This window comes from Melanotaenia boesemani, chromosome 17 (assembly GCF_017639745.1).
Source record: "Melanotaenia boesemani isolate fMelBoe1 chromosome 17, fMelBoe1.pri, whole genome shotgun sequence".
Lineage (NCBI taxonomy): Eukaryota > Metazoa > Chordata > Actinopteri > Atheriniformes > Melanotaeniidae > Melanotaenia > Melanotaenia boesemani.
The window spans coordinates 6,577,944-6,593,416 of record NC_055698.1 but is presented as its reverse complement, the minus strand read 5'-3'; the positions used below and the strand labels follow the sequence as shown (position 1 = coordinate 6,593,416).

At 37.0% G+C, this 15,473-nt stretch overlaps 1 protein-coding gene across 1 annotated transcript in view; it reads right to left on the bottom strand.

Annotated features, from left to right (window-relative positions):
- The window catches only part of LOC121656546 (CMP-N-acetylneuraminate-beta-galactosamide-alpha-2,3-sialyltransferase 1-like), a 57,426-nt gene extending 54,275 nt beyond the window's left edge, over positions 1 to 3,151 (bottom strand). Inside the window, exon 1 of the mRNA XM_042011589.1 lies at positions 3,048 to 3,151. The gene's annotated coding sequence lies outside the window, so the exon portion shown is untranslated. The remainder of the gene's footprint in view (positions 1 to 3,047) is intronic.
- Between the last annotated feature and the right edge of the window lie 12,322 nt (positions 3,152 to 15,473).

Genomic DNA, 15,473 nt, shown 5'->3' with positions numbered 1-15,473 from the left:
AGAAGATCAGAAGGCAAGGCAGCATGTTTACTGAAGATGAATGCACATGGCAAAACGGCTTACAGTATGCAAGCATTCCCTGTGGATTTCAAAGATTTGGCACACATGTAAGTATAATTCAAACAGCATGCAAGTCGTCCTTTTCAGCTGAATGGCACAAGGACACACTATTCATTGAATTCCTTACAATTCAGATATCCAGTGGGAAGTCACTACAGTGCAGCAACAAGGACAAGCTTTTAAAAGAATATATTGAATGTTTGCATTTAGAGTCACAGAGTTCAGTCTGTCTTTGAACTTGTTATACATTTATCTCTGCATCTACAAAACTATAGCATTAGTTATCAAAGTTATGCAGATGATACACAACTTTATGTGTCTCTGTCACCAGATGACTGCAGTCCAATAGACTTAATGTGTCAGTGTCTGGAGCAAATAAACACCTGGATGAGGGAGAATTTCCTACAATTAAATGAAGACAAAACTGAGATTATTCTGTTTGGTAGCAAAGAGAAGAGGGTCAGCATTGGCAAACACCTGGAGACTCGGGCTCTTAAAATTACCAACCAAGTTCGTAACCTGGGAGTGTTGATAGACTCAGATCTGACTTTCAGCAGCCATATCAAAGCTGTCACTAAGACAGCTTTTTACCAGCTCAGAAACATCAACAGAATTAAAAGTTTAGTCTCCCAGAAAGACCAAGAGAAACTCATCCATGCATTCATCTCCAGTAGACTGGATTACTGTAATGGTCTTTTAACAAGACTTCCTAAAAAGAGCATTAAACATCTGCAGCTCATCCAGAACGCTGCTGCTAGAGTTTTAACCAGGACTAAGAGATCTGAACACATCACACCAGTTTTAAAATCTTTACACTGGCTTCCAGTCAGTCACAGAATAGATTTTAAAACCCTTCTGATCATTTACAAATCCCAGAATGGTTTAGGCCCAGAATACATCTGTGATATGTTCAGAGAATATAAACCTAGCAGAGCTCTTAGATCCAAAGACTCTGGTCAACTAGTCCAGGCCAGAGTCCAGACTAAACATGGAGAAGCAGCATTTAGCTGTTATGCTGCAAACAAATGGAACAAACTGCCAGTGGAGATTAAACTTTCCCCAAATGTAGACATTTTTAAATCCAGGTTAAAAACTTTTCTTTTCTCATGCGCCTATGCATGAAATCTGCACGGTAACTTTTTTTTTTTTTTTTTTTAAACTTATCTTGCTTTTAATCATTTTAATGTAATTTATTATTTTATTGTGATTATGTGTTGATTATGTGTTGATGCCTTTTACTATTCTAAATATCTGTAATGTCTTTGTTTTATGTAAAGCACTTTGAATTGTCCTGTACATGAAATGTGCTATACAAATAAACTGCCTTGCCTTGCCTTGCCTTGCCTCTAGAAAAAGTTAACCTGCACAAAAAATCAAAACAAAAGTAAACACAGTAGAAAATGTAAACGGTAATGTCTTCCTAAAAGAAAACCACATTACCTTCAGTTAAAACCAGAAGACAGCAACTTAATTAATCTAAGAATAATTAATGTGCTTAGATTGTTTTAATAGAGGGTTACACAGGTAAATATCTCAGAAACCATCAGCTGATGTTGATAATTGACATCTCTATCAATGCTCAGAGCCAGGAGAATCCAGGGATAGCCCCCAAATTAACTTTAGAAACACCATGAGGATCAGGAAAGAAATGAAGCCCAACCTAATAAATCATAGGCAGAGGGAATACTTCACTATGAAAACCCATTCATCTTCACGGAATCTACCAGGGCCTTCATTAATCTTTCCAAACAGTCAAAGGAGGACACATTAGTGGAGTTTTCTTTTAGGTGGGATACAATTTTTTGACCATAAAATAACAACAGACATGAATTATGATTATTAGAGTTTTTGTCCCACAGTGACGAGACACAGATCTTTGTAATCAGCAGAGCCTCTGCTTTCACATTACACCTTGTTTATGTGGTTAGATTAAAGTGGAGAAATAAGGAGAAGCGATAAAGTGGTGAGTGCTGTTCTCATGTTTTTGTTAACATTCCCATCTGTTGGAGTGTGAACAGTTTCATTTGGATGCCAGTGCTTGGTAGAATCTTTTAGCTGAATTTTCTTGTGACTTTTCTTTTTCTTGTGTGCTACATATTAGGATCGGTGCCTCCTAGTGTGTGCAAAGACCTTCCATACTGTACAGATATGTTCCAAACAAGAAGAGGTTAACTAATTATTGAAGTTGATAAGTGAATCTATAAAAATCACCCTGTAAGGAAGAAGATCGTCATGCAGTGTAATGGCCTTTGCTCACCAAGACTTTTTCAGATATGGCTGAAAATGAAAAAGATTTATAGTTTTATATTTTACCAGTCATATTTACACAGTGGCTCATAAGCTTTATTGTGTCATTAAAGTTTTCAGAACAGGTTAAATATTCTTCTTTGTTTTGCATACATTCAATCCATTTTTCAGAGTTGTGTAAAGCCGAAGTGACACAGAAACAGGTCACACAACTTCCCTGTGCGTAGAGTGCAATGACTATGAATTAAAACTTTTTAGGGTGAATACTACAACTGTGTCCAACCCTACTAATGTCTGGTCAACAGAAAGAAAAATGAAGGAATAAAATATTCAAATCTGTTTTATTTATTCATGTTACTTTATCAATGTGAATACAACACAAATCCAAAAAGTCTTCAAAGCCAGGCCAAGTTATTGTGTGCAGTGGAAAATATCAATCAAATCAAATGTAAATAACACTAAGTAAAGTACAGCCATTATGTCTGAATTAAATAATAGTTGCCTAATAACTGTGTTTGTTATGTTTATGAATTATAAAGCTCTAAAAATTTTGAGTAAATACAGAAAGATGGATTGAGCTGGTTGGATAAAGCTAAATCAATATAGCCCAGTGTGAAGAGATGTCAGTAAATAATGAAATAAAGTTACAGGTTATTTACTACAAAAGATGTTTGCTGAGATGGGTCAGTTGGCAAAAAAAGCTATTTCAATTATTTTTAATGAGGATGTTTCACAGATACCTTGTGGTGAAGAGGGAGATGTGCTGAAAGGGGAGGCTGGTGATTTACTTGTCCATCTTCACTCCAATGGCCCTTCACCAATGGCCATGAGATTTGGATTGTGACTGAAAGAATAAGATTGCACATACAGATGAAATTAGCTTCATTCGGACGGTGGTACAGCTTAGCCTTAAAAGATAGTGTAAGAAACGTAAGGATCCAAGGGAAAATTGGAGTTGAGTTGCTGTTCCTTGTATCAAAAGGAGTCAGTTGAGGTGGTTTCAGCATCTGATTAGGATGCCTCCTGCTCTCCTCTCTTTGGAGGTTTTTCAAGCCTTACCAGCTAGGGAGAGACAATGGTAAAGACCCAGGAAATGTTGAATGAATATACATCACTTCTAGCTTGGGTGCATCAGGAGCAAGGAGAATTGCACCAAATGATAAAATGCCTACTAGTTACCCTGATAGTTCCCTGTCAGATTTCAGTATGACAGGAGTTCAGTTTGAAAACGAGTGAAGTCTTGAAAACTTGTATTTAAGTCTCAGTTCATTATAATGCAGGTACCCATTCTGATGGGTATCAGAAATTGTGACCTAGATTAGTGGTACCCCACCTTCGGTCCGGGTTCCCCCCAAGGGGGTCCCTCAGAGAGCACAGGGGTCCCTGAGGCTTTGAACATTCAAAGCCATTGTAATTAATGTCCACACATTTTCCCTATTTTAAGAAAGAAAGGTCTATATGTTAATATGATTAACTTAATTTAACTTTGGCTTTATCGAAGGACAGAATACATTATTTATGGTGAGAATCTCACTTTTGAAAACATAAAACAAAGTATGGTTTTAGCACGGGGTGGGGCAGTGGGTCCATGGCTTTTTGGTGTAGACATGAAGGGGGTCCCCAAGGAAATTGGGATTGGGACCACTGACCTAGATGACCCCTCTTATAGTCTGGACTCTTCTAACATAATATCTGATATTGTGCACAGCTGTGAGATATCGGGGGGCTTCATAAAAGGAGCAGGACAAGCCCAAATAAGCAACTACACAACAAGCCCAAAAACCTGCAATTGACGATTCTTGCAAGAAAAACAGAAAAACCAGCCCAAAGTCACTGATAACAGGCAGATTTAGCAACTCTGCTGCCTTTCTCCAGTGCAGTCGTCTTTATCCCTGCTTTGTTTTATCTCGCTGGCAGTTTACCGCTGCGCCGGGAGCCTCACACATTGATTGGCTGAGTGCATCACATGCAGCTGGTCTGCGTGCTTCCAGACCACTACCATGAAGACTGCAAAACTTACGGCAGTTAAAGTAAAAGCACCTTGTCAGATTTATATTTGAGCTCCGGGTCCATATGGGACAGGCTCTGGGTCCGGATCTGGACCGCAGTCTGCTTGTTAGTGACCTCTGGTATACAACATGCAACATAGACGGGTTGGATGCATACTTGTTCTTTTTTTCCAAAACAATACATCATCTGGCTACTTTTTGCATATTGAAGATTTTGCAATAGTACAATACAGCAAAGTGCAGTTTGGTCAGAACGGTACTTATTATTGTTATAGTACATGGTTTGAAAAGAGCCTCTGTATTTCTTTAAAATTTTTGTCATAATGTACTTTATGCTCAAAACTAATTGAATTAGCATGTTAGATGCGATCTGTTATAGTCATGTATGCATGTACACAGGCTCTGGGGAGTCAGAGTCTCAAAAAGCACTTTATTGAAGAAAAAAGAACCATAAAATTTAACATGTTCTGAAACCTACAATGATGCCAGCAAGGTAAAAAGTAAGCACACATTTGCATAATTCAACACTGTATCTTTAAATGCATCTTTAAATGTAGGGCAATGGACACCAAAAAGTATTGGTACACTGATTTCAACCTCTGATGCACCTTGCTTGGCACACTACAAAGTCTCTGCTATACAACACTGAGTGAGAGAAAACAAACAGCGCTTCTGTTGCAACAAAATATGATTCAACTTGTACTGCCAACAAATACAAACACTCTCAGGTATGGCAGATAGTTTATGAACTGTTCAACAGTCTGTCTCAGTGTTCAGATATATAATCTTGTCAGAGAGCTGACTGATTCCAGCTATGGTCATTCAGCCAAGTGACAGTCACAGCACATTCACAAACATCATATCATTGTCAATCAATACCAATATGTCAGAGATTGTTTGTTTGACCAGTGGTATTTCTTTCTTTCAAACCCCTTTCTAGCATGTCCCTCTTGAGCCCAATCATATCTCCCCATAGCCACTGAACTATAAGAGAATCAACACTTCAATGTACCCTTATATATATCTTTCATGCCTTCGATTGGATTTATTTTTTAAGTCACACTTTGACTCTGGAAGGGAGGGAGTCCTTTGTGACTTCTGCTCTAGTGTAGAGTTCAGAGTTCACCTCAGAGTTTTGACGTCCATTTCAAATACAGGAAAAGTGTGGGTGTGGAACCCTCTCACCAGGAAAAGAGTGGGTCTTAAAACACCCTCATTCTCCATGTGGGCGACGTCCATGAATTGCTCCGTTAATATTGTGTTTATTCTCAAATTCATCCATAGAGCCAGCTGGCTCATCTTTTCCATCTTGCGTCTCCATGTCCCACCATCATAATAGAGAAATGACGAATGCATGGGGCTTGTCATGCCGCGTTAATTGCGTTAAAATATTAAACACAATTAATTACATAAATGAGTTACTTTTACATAACTTAGTTATTTTTGACAGCCTTATTTAAAATCCAGTTGAAAAAGGTTTTTATTGTTGATCCTACAAGGGGTCACCCCCACCATAATTCAGAAATAATGTACCGCAACCATGATAAGTAGCAAGCTAGTGACAAACACAGTGTACAATGATAAATGTTAACATTTGATGCTAGATTGTTTCTACAATCTATGAACTGTAAACCATTGGATTTTATTTGAAGGAAAGAACACAGAATAAAAGTCTGTAGAGCATCAATTCAGCTCTAAAACAGCCTGGTAACGTAGCTTAAGTGGATGCAAATACAGCTAGCACTGGTTAGAAAACATCAAATTAAAAACCAGCAACACACAGGATAGACACGTGTTGCTGGCCTGACCTTTTCCCTTTTATCACAGTAGAGATGACCAGCCCAACCCTATGTGCATAACATTGATGCTGTGATACAGAAAGTGAGTGTGATGTTGCTATATGGGTAAGTTGAAGCATGGTAAAAGCGTGAGCTGCCTGTTTAGCTATAGCCACATGTTACTGCAGATTTCCTGAAATTGACAGATGACTGAGAGTCCTGATTTGGCTGCTGAACAGCTGTATACTGTTGCTTCCTCTGAAGAGAAAATAAAGACAATTTGCAGCATTATTGGCGTCCTTCATGTTGCTCCTCCACTGAACTGAATTGGATGAGTGCTAGCTACCAGCCAGAAAGAAGCTAGGTTGACTTAGCTAGACGTCTACGCAATACAGCTAGAAGGCAGAAGTCTAAGAAGGTAACAAACAGATACTGAAAAGGTTTTTCTTCAACAAGGGACACTTCTGCTAATTACAGGCCTAAAGATTGAGATTTAGATAACAGCTTAGATTAAAGTGGTAACTTTGTGAAATGAAAATGTGCATACGTTAGGGCTGTGGTGCAGGACTGTATTTCCCCAATTCTGTGCCTTTAATATCAAAGTGAAGAACGAAGTCAAAAAAGAACTATCAAATGAACTTCATATTGTTATGAAGAAAAATAGTTGTGGTCTATATATTCATATTTGTTTAATAAAAGTTCAAATTCAATGCACTAAGTCAAATCAAACTCACTCATTCCTAGAGGGATACAAGGAATACCAGAGCTAACAGTGCTGTGCAGGGGGCAGAGTTTAACTGAAGCTGCACACTGTTCACAGTCGGCACCAAGTGATGGTTAAGTGCACTGTGTGTTGGCATTTTTGGGACACAGTGAACACTCTGGTGGTCTTCACATGCTGTGATCTGCCAGTGAGATGGAACAACCTCCTGTTATCTGTGAATGTGTAGTGGTACTGTAGATTCACAAAATGTATTCAGCTAAGAATGAAAATGGCAATGCACATGTCACACTATGCATGCTTTTCTCTAAAACTTTGAATCAGGTCTTTACTGGTAAGGAGTTTCCTCATTTGTTATGAAAATGTGACATATCTGAGCAGGGTGCAAAAGAAAAAGAGAGGAAGAGACTTTTTTCATTAGTCTAACAGAGTTTCTTGAAAACTAGGTAGATAACCATCCAGTGGTTAATTTTTGTTTGATGGCGCATTATCGTGGTATTTACCTCAATAGTAATCATTTTCAAACTATATCATTAGAGGACCCAAACCTTTTGAAAAATTAGAGCGTTATCCTTTGGAGACACCTATATGCAGGGAACAGATGGACTTTTTTGGCAGGCTTTTCAGTTACACTGTGTGGGATTAAGACAGACTGTATTAAATAACCTGAACTTCCTCAGGACGAACAGCCAGCTCTGCCTGGTTTAATCTATTGCCACAGTGTTATCAGGCCTCAGCAGGTTGTTAATAATGTGAGTTTGCCCTCCAATAGGCCATAGCCCCCCCAACTAGAGCAGTCAGGATGAGTGCCGCCACGTGGAGTGTTGGATGGACTTTGAGCCTGCTGGTTCATTTCAACCCTGGCATGGTGGCACTTCTGGGGCCAGTAAGAGGTGGAATAGACATTATTTTCTTTAATGAAGTCTACTGGGTGTTGCATACCAGCACAAATTGGCATGTAACAATACACTGATCTACATGAATACATAGATAGAGTTGTAATCCAACAGCATTAATAATACAAATTAAAAAAATCAAACTTCAAAACTAATAATTTGTTAGACACGCTTAAGAGACAAGATGTGAAATTATTTAAATGCGCTTTTTCTAACAAAGAAAATGTTTTATTTTAATGTGGCAGGGAAAATTCCAGTATGTAAAGGTGAGGTAAGCAACTGTTATAAAGTTAACAAGATAAGTAGAATATAACAAGATAGTTGGTATAAGACTCAAATAAGACATGGTTCACCTTGTATCCTACTTCAGTGTCTTCAAATAGAAATTTATCATTTGAGTTGTGTTTTACATTATGTGAACATTTTAAAGAAGCACTAAAAAACTTGGCAGATTTTCTCATAACGACGACAAATTCGGCTTTCACCCTGCATCACACCTGCACTGTGAGCACTCTTCAGACAGTAAAAGACAAATTCATAGTGTCTTATTTTTAGATATTCTGTCCTTTCTTTCTTTTTTAAAATTTTTTGGGAAGCCAGGTTTTTTACACAAACCTGGTGTCTCACTGCGGCTGATCGTAGACAGCATTGGCTCAGTCACATACCACCTATCCAAATTTCTTGCAGATATATTAAAACTGCTCCCTCCAACAAGACAGAGATCAGCACTGGAAAAATGCTAAACAAGTGGCACAAATTGTACAGCGGTTAACCACAGACAAAAAAACTTTAAAAAATGGACGAACTCATAGTACATGACATTATTAAACTTTTACAATTCTTTCCCACTTTTGAATTCTGCAAGACCATCTACCGACAGAAAAGAAGGGTTCAATATGGGGATCCATTATCAGCAATCTTGTGCAGGTTTTTCACTGAAGACCTTGAGAAAAAAAGCAATAATCAGCACCTGAGCACTGCTGACCGATCATATGGAAAAGGTAAATGGACGACATTCTGGAAAAAGTAAAACAGGGACACACATAAGAAATTATGGATCACCTCAACACCAGAGATGCAATGGGACAGATAAAGTTTATCACCCACAAAACTGATGAGAGCATAAAGATAAAGGTACACATGGAAACTAACACATACGGACCTACTGTATACTTAATATGGACATCAGAACACCCCATCACGCACAACTGTATGACCGCGACAACATGGTAACAGAGAAGAAGGACAAAAAGGAGGAAAAACATCCAAGCCGCATTCACCAGCTGCCAGTACCTGAGATGGGTGATAGAGAAGGGATAACAGGTCAAACAAAAAGATCACATCCAGGCAGCAAGAAAGAAAAGAAAAAATAAAACAGAGAACAAAGGTGCGGACACTCTCTCTATTTCAGGGGTGTCACAGAGAAGTCAAAGGGTAATGAAGTATCACATCAGCACACCAGTCAAACCCTACGTACAATCCAGACAATTACTTGTCTCCAGCCGAAAGATAAACTAGACCAAAATAACAAATGCATTTACAAAATCCCATGTCACTCCTGCAATAAAACATACATACGGTAAACAGGACGAAAACACAGCACATGCAAAAAAAGAAGATAAAAAAAGAAACCACAAAAGACAGACAAAACTAATGAAACAAGTTCTACAGGAAAACATGAAATCAGCCATCACAGACCATTGCAAGCGGGACAATCATTTTATGGACTGGGAAAATGCCTGGGTCATCTGTACTGAAAACAACAGACACCAGAACTGGATAAAGGAAGACTCAGTTGTGTCGTCAGATAAAAAAAAGAAGAAGTTGTTTTGTGCGGTTTCTCAGGCTTAGGATGAAGCTGCACAGCAACGGCTCCAGAAATGTACATGAGATGTCACTGTGCCATGAAATGTTTGAAGTTTTAAGGTCAAAAAGTTACATAGTGCGACTTTAAGGCTCAATAAACAGATAATAGCCCAGTCTTTTTTTGTTGAAAGAGCAGATCATTATTGTTTATCATTATCATCATTTAAAGGTCTGACAGAGCTCAGTAATGAAATGATGAATTTCAGATTTTAGCATATATTTTTTTTCTTTTTCTTAATTTTTATGTGTCAATGATTTTCATGCATTTTTTCTTTTTAAATAATATTATGCTTATTAAACATTTAGTGAGCTGTAGCCTTAGAAACTATGTTACTTCAGAAAAGCAGCAGTCAGACAAAGAAAACACAAGATTAGCAAAAAAAACATGATTTAGATTTGATCTAATCTTTCTTTCAGGAATATGCATCAGCATATGAAAACAACCTTTGAGTTGTTTATCTGAAAAAATGTGATCTCGGCCTTATTTCAATTAACCCTCAATTTTTATAGTTCAAAAAATATCATAGAAAGAATCCCAACAATGTCTACCACAAATCCCTGGAGTGGTGTAACATATTTTCCTCGTAGGATGCTTTAGGACTTTATGCTGGACTATTGCTGCATGGTATACTGAAAAAACTATTAATATTGATTCCGTTAATTTTATATTCAGTTGTGGTAGAACTACTTTTAACTACTGGGGCGGCATGGCTCAGCAAGGTAGAGCGGTCGTCTCGTAACCCGAGGGTTGCCGGTTCGTTTCTCGGCCAAGTCGTGTTCATGTCAAGGTGTCCTTGGGCAAGACACCGAACCCCTAATTGCTCCTGATGGGTCGTGGTCGAGCGCCTTGCATGGCAGCTTCCGCCATCAGTGGGTGAATGTGGGTGAATGTGATGTATAATGTAAAGCGCTTTGGGTATCATTCCAGGTACAGTAAAGCTCTATATAAATACGGACCATTTACTGTAAAAACTACAGTGTAGTTTTAGTTATCACATTTGGTTAATAGAATGTAAATTTGGTAGTTGACTGATAAAAACAAACAAACAAATTGAAAAACATACACCGTTAACCCACAATATCCTATGGCACTATCAAGATGCTCATTAAGGTAATTGTAATTCATTTACAACATTAGGATAGAACATATAGAAAACTGGATACATACACTAAAAGCTACACATTACCCAGGTTTAAATGGGGAACTAGACTTTTCTCCTTTTTTGTAATGGTCTTGCGATGTAACTGATTACTCTGTGGTTTCTTAAAGAAGTAAGGAATAATATCTATCTATTTATCATTAGATATATGTGCGATTATGGATGTATGTGTACATATCTCTTAAATCTTGTTATATCATGCAGTGTTAACCTGTTTTTATACCTGTGTATGTCATTGGCAGGTCATGTGTACCATGTGACCATCTACCTGCCCACACAGAGCAGCTGCTGTTTGTCTATTTTTCAACAATTTTTCTAAAAAAGATTCTCACATGTTCCTTGTTCATATACAACCACAAACTGAAGATCTTTGGGTTGCCCAAGTAACATTATTAACATCTTTTTGGAACTTAATTGCAATGGAAAATTGATCAAACTTTCTTAAATTGTATTGATCAATTATTTTATTAATTGATTTATTGAGAAATAACCAGCAGATTAACCATATTTCAAACATTACGACACAGTAAATATAAATTTGACAAATAAAAAGAAACAACATGTGCAATATTTCCCTTTAAAAAAAACGGAGTGAGGAATTAGTAAAATGCATTGATAAACCATTTAAAACATATTAAATCCTACTATTTTAAATAAGATATTTAATCCAATAAAACCCGGGTAAATTAGTCAGTTTGTGTAATTTTTAAATTATAATAAAAGGCTGGTAGTTGGAAGTGATTAAAACATGATCAAAACAGCAACTTTTTGCAGAGTCTACATCATAAAAAACTTTTGTTGTTAGTGTTCTGAGTCTGAATAATAATATTCTGACATTGTTGTTTGCAACCAAACAACTAAGTTTTTACTGTTACTGTCAAAAGGCCTTCATTAAAAGTCCAAGTAAACCAGCAGACTCCCTGTTGTGTTTCTTCTGATTCTTCTTCCTCTTCACATTATTTTTCTCTGCTAAAATGATCTCTACAGCAAAAAATGTGGTCCTGCAAACATGAAACAAGTTATATTTTTAGTAAACTCATTTTTGAAGTTTGTTTTGCAGGGCAAGGCTAAAGCAAAAATTGGTTTATCTTTACCAACCTTGTTTATTTTGTCACAACACATGCAAACAGATGCCTGGCAAAAGATACATGGACACAACATGTCTGTCATGTTTTGTTACCAGAAATTAGAAATGTTCACCTTGATGTATAGTGGATACCAGGAGTATGTATTATGTTTACCAGCAGAGATACCCTCACCGGTCACACTATTAGGTTCACCTTTGCTACAAATGGCTAATCAACCAATCACATGGCAGCAACTCAATGCATTCTGGCATACAGTTATAGTCAAGATGACTTGCTGAATTTCAAATTGCGGCCGGAGGAGAATGGGTAGACTAGTTGGAGATGACAGAAAAAGAACATAAACTCAAATACCTGCTATTTTCAACCAAGGTATGCAGATTACATCTGAAAGCAAACAAGCATATGTGGATGTGCAGCCAACAAATCTGCAGCAACTGTGTGACGATATCATGTCAACATGGAGCAAAATCTCTGGAACAATGTTTTTAATACCTTGTAAAATCTATGACAGGAAAAATTAGGACAGTTTTGAAGGCAAGGTCTTATTCTTGATGCACACATAGCTTTGGATGGTAACTTCCAAGAATCTTCACAAAATCCAAATCTGAAGATCCAACTAACAAATAAGTTATAGCAGAATGTATTTTAAGAGAATTTAACCTGTCATGTTTGCAAACACCCTGAAACCTGAAGAACTGAACCCAGAAGAGGTGCCCTGATGAGTTTACGGATTTGTAGTTATATCTAAAATAGCTTTAGGTCTAAAACTTTAAAACTATTCAGAATGCGTGTTGTTTTCATGACTTTCTCTCAGACCTAAAGTATTTTTTACTTTCATAATAACCTTTAAAACAACAGAAAATTTGATTCAGCATTGTCTACAGACAATGTTGATTTTAAGTTGTAAGGAAATTTTCACATATTTGTTACAATGCACTTTGTTATTTCAGCAGAAACCACAGACATAATCTCAAAAAGGCAGAAAAAAAAAATCATGAATAATAGACACAAGGCCAGGCGAGCTGCCTCCAGGGATTGTTTCTCCGAAAAGTTACAAGGGTAAGAGCTTCCTGAGCATGTGTTATTATGAAAATACATGATTAAACTTGCATTTAGCATCTCTATTAAACCAGGCATGTTTTTATATCAGCAGCGATAGATACGCTGACTGGACATGTCTTGTAATAATGACGAACATCTAATATTCTGCTTTTTATGTGCAGAGGTATTTTAATGTTTTCAGAAAAAAACATGCCTTTCCTTTGAGGATCCAGGTGGAGCTGTGAGGCGAGCTGGCTGCTGCTTGCATCATGCTTTTGTAAACTCTCTCTCTCTGACTTTTCTAAAAATGTCACAGCAAATATTTAAGAAAGAGGTCACCTCTTCAAACATGCCAAGAGGCCTGTCTTCAGGCCCACCTGACAGCAGAATCACACAGTCACTGGATTGTCTTAAATAGTTTGAAACAGGACAAAATCATTTGTATAAATTTATAGTGATGTCACCTAAATCTATTTTTCTTTAGATGATGAAACAGTTTAGTCTTTAAATTTGAAGAGATGTAAAGCTTGAAACAGAGGTAATAAGGTTAATGTCAATGCTTTGATAATGGAAAGAGGATCCTGGAAATGTATCACCTGCAGCTTTATGGGAAGTTGCTCCAAGGTATCCCCCTACATCACCCACAGCTCATCCCCAGCACAGAGAAATAACCGAGACCTAAATGAGAGGAAGAACTGTGGACAACGGCTACATCTACCAAAGCCTGAGCCTGGACAGTGAATTTACATACACTCAATGTTAAACAGATGAAGACTTCTTTCTTTATCGGATTAGCTTAAACATGCCATTACAGCCACAATTAGATTCCTTTCAGTCTTTCAGTACACAGTGACAGATATTTCTTCTCTTGTAATCATATTATATTACTCTTTGAGGCTGCTGCTGGTTTTCATGTTTTTTTGCCTTTTTCCCTCAGTGTTTTGGATCGATAGCATTAGAAAACCACATCAGTGGATTGGAAATTGCATTGATCTCACTGATTTCCACTAATCCAATATTATGTTTGCACAGTATGAAGGTACTGAAACTCTTAATACGAAAACCTGGCAGAGTGTTTGTGCAGCAGTCTGTCTGCAGTAGAGGCTTCAAGGAGATTAAGTCTGGTACACACTCTTAGGTTTTTGTTCACTAACACGTGATTCATTCAACCTCAGTATTAAATGGAAATCAATTTTTAATATTTTTATAATTCTTATGGTGAGAGTTACCAGTCTTAAATTTCATTGTACTTGTATAATGACAATAAAGTTGATTAAGATTGAAGAAAAAGTTAAGTTTAGTGTTAAAATCTGTTTAATTAGGAATAACATTATTAGGCGTATGATGGCTTTCATTTGTCCTCTCACTAGAAAACTTTATTTGTTTAAAAAGCCATCCTCAATTAGTATTATTCATAATTAATTTCAGCACTTAGTAGGGTGACTTATTACACATCTTTAAAAAAAAAAAAACATTTTTCTAGTTATATGACTACAAATATGAAAAAAAAAAAATTTCTTGGAGGAAGAAGTTTAGGCTTTTGCTTATTAATGTTGACTATAACAAATTATGCTCCTAATCACTTTGACTTTTGGGAAAACTTTTGGGAGCACGAACAAAAAGCTCAGTTGAAACTGGGAATGACAAAAATCCATAAACAAAGTACGACAAGAAACAAGAAGTATAGAGAATTTCATTGCCAGAGATGATGAAAATGATCTGGTATGGTACAAAGAAAAAAACCTGGAGTAAATTGGGGTGAGAATTCTGTTAAATAAGGAGATCAGGAGCTTAAAATGATTGGTGCATTTTAATTTTTGGCCAGGTGGTCAATCTCTTAACTCAAGGGAGGGACCCAGTACACATGGATAGGAATCACCTCATTTGATCCACTTTAAAGGACAGATTGCAGAAACAGCTTTGAAAAAGGAATCATGTCTTTCAGAGTATCATCACAGATTCTTTCAGGTAGCAGTGCATAAAACCACAATGCACAGAGCAAAGAGAAATCAAATATTCTCACCACAATATACACACAGAGGAAGCTAAAAGCAAACATGGTGCAGGTGTGGCAATGAGCAACTGACACCCTGGTGTGAATCAAGGACAAGATGAAAACATGATTAAATATACAAGTACACAAGCTCTGCTAAACAAAACAGGAAGCTAGACTACTAGAATATTAACTAAATGAGAACATGAGACCTATAAAAAAAAACAAAACAAAAAGAAAGACTAACCTCACTGGAATAGATCAAACTACAAATAAAAACAAAACAAAACATCATAACCCTACGTAAACATTTTTAATGCTTCTGAAACAACCCAGTTTCATGGGAGAACATATAAGGCAACACTGGTCCACAGGAAAGTGGGAGGTGGGTAGAGCACACAAAATTTGTACTCATGCAAGCGTAGCATTACTTCAAAATAACAATACTTAAGTAGAAGTAAAAAGTAGTCCTTCAAAGATCTACTCAAATATGAGTAAAAATTAATTTGGTGAAAAGACTCAAGTACTGAGAAAAGGTTTGATTGTAATGTCTGGTTTATGTTTTAGAAATGATTGATGGTCAAAACCGTCTTGACCATTCATAAATCCAATCG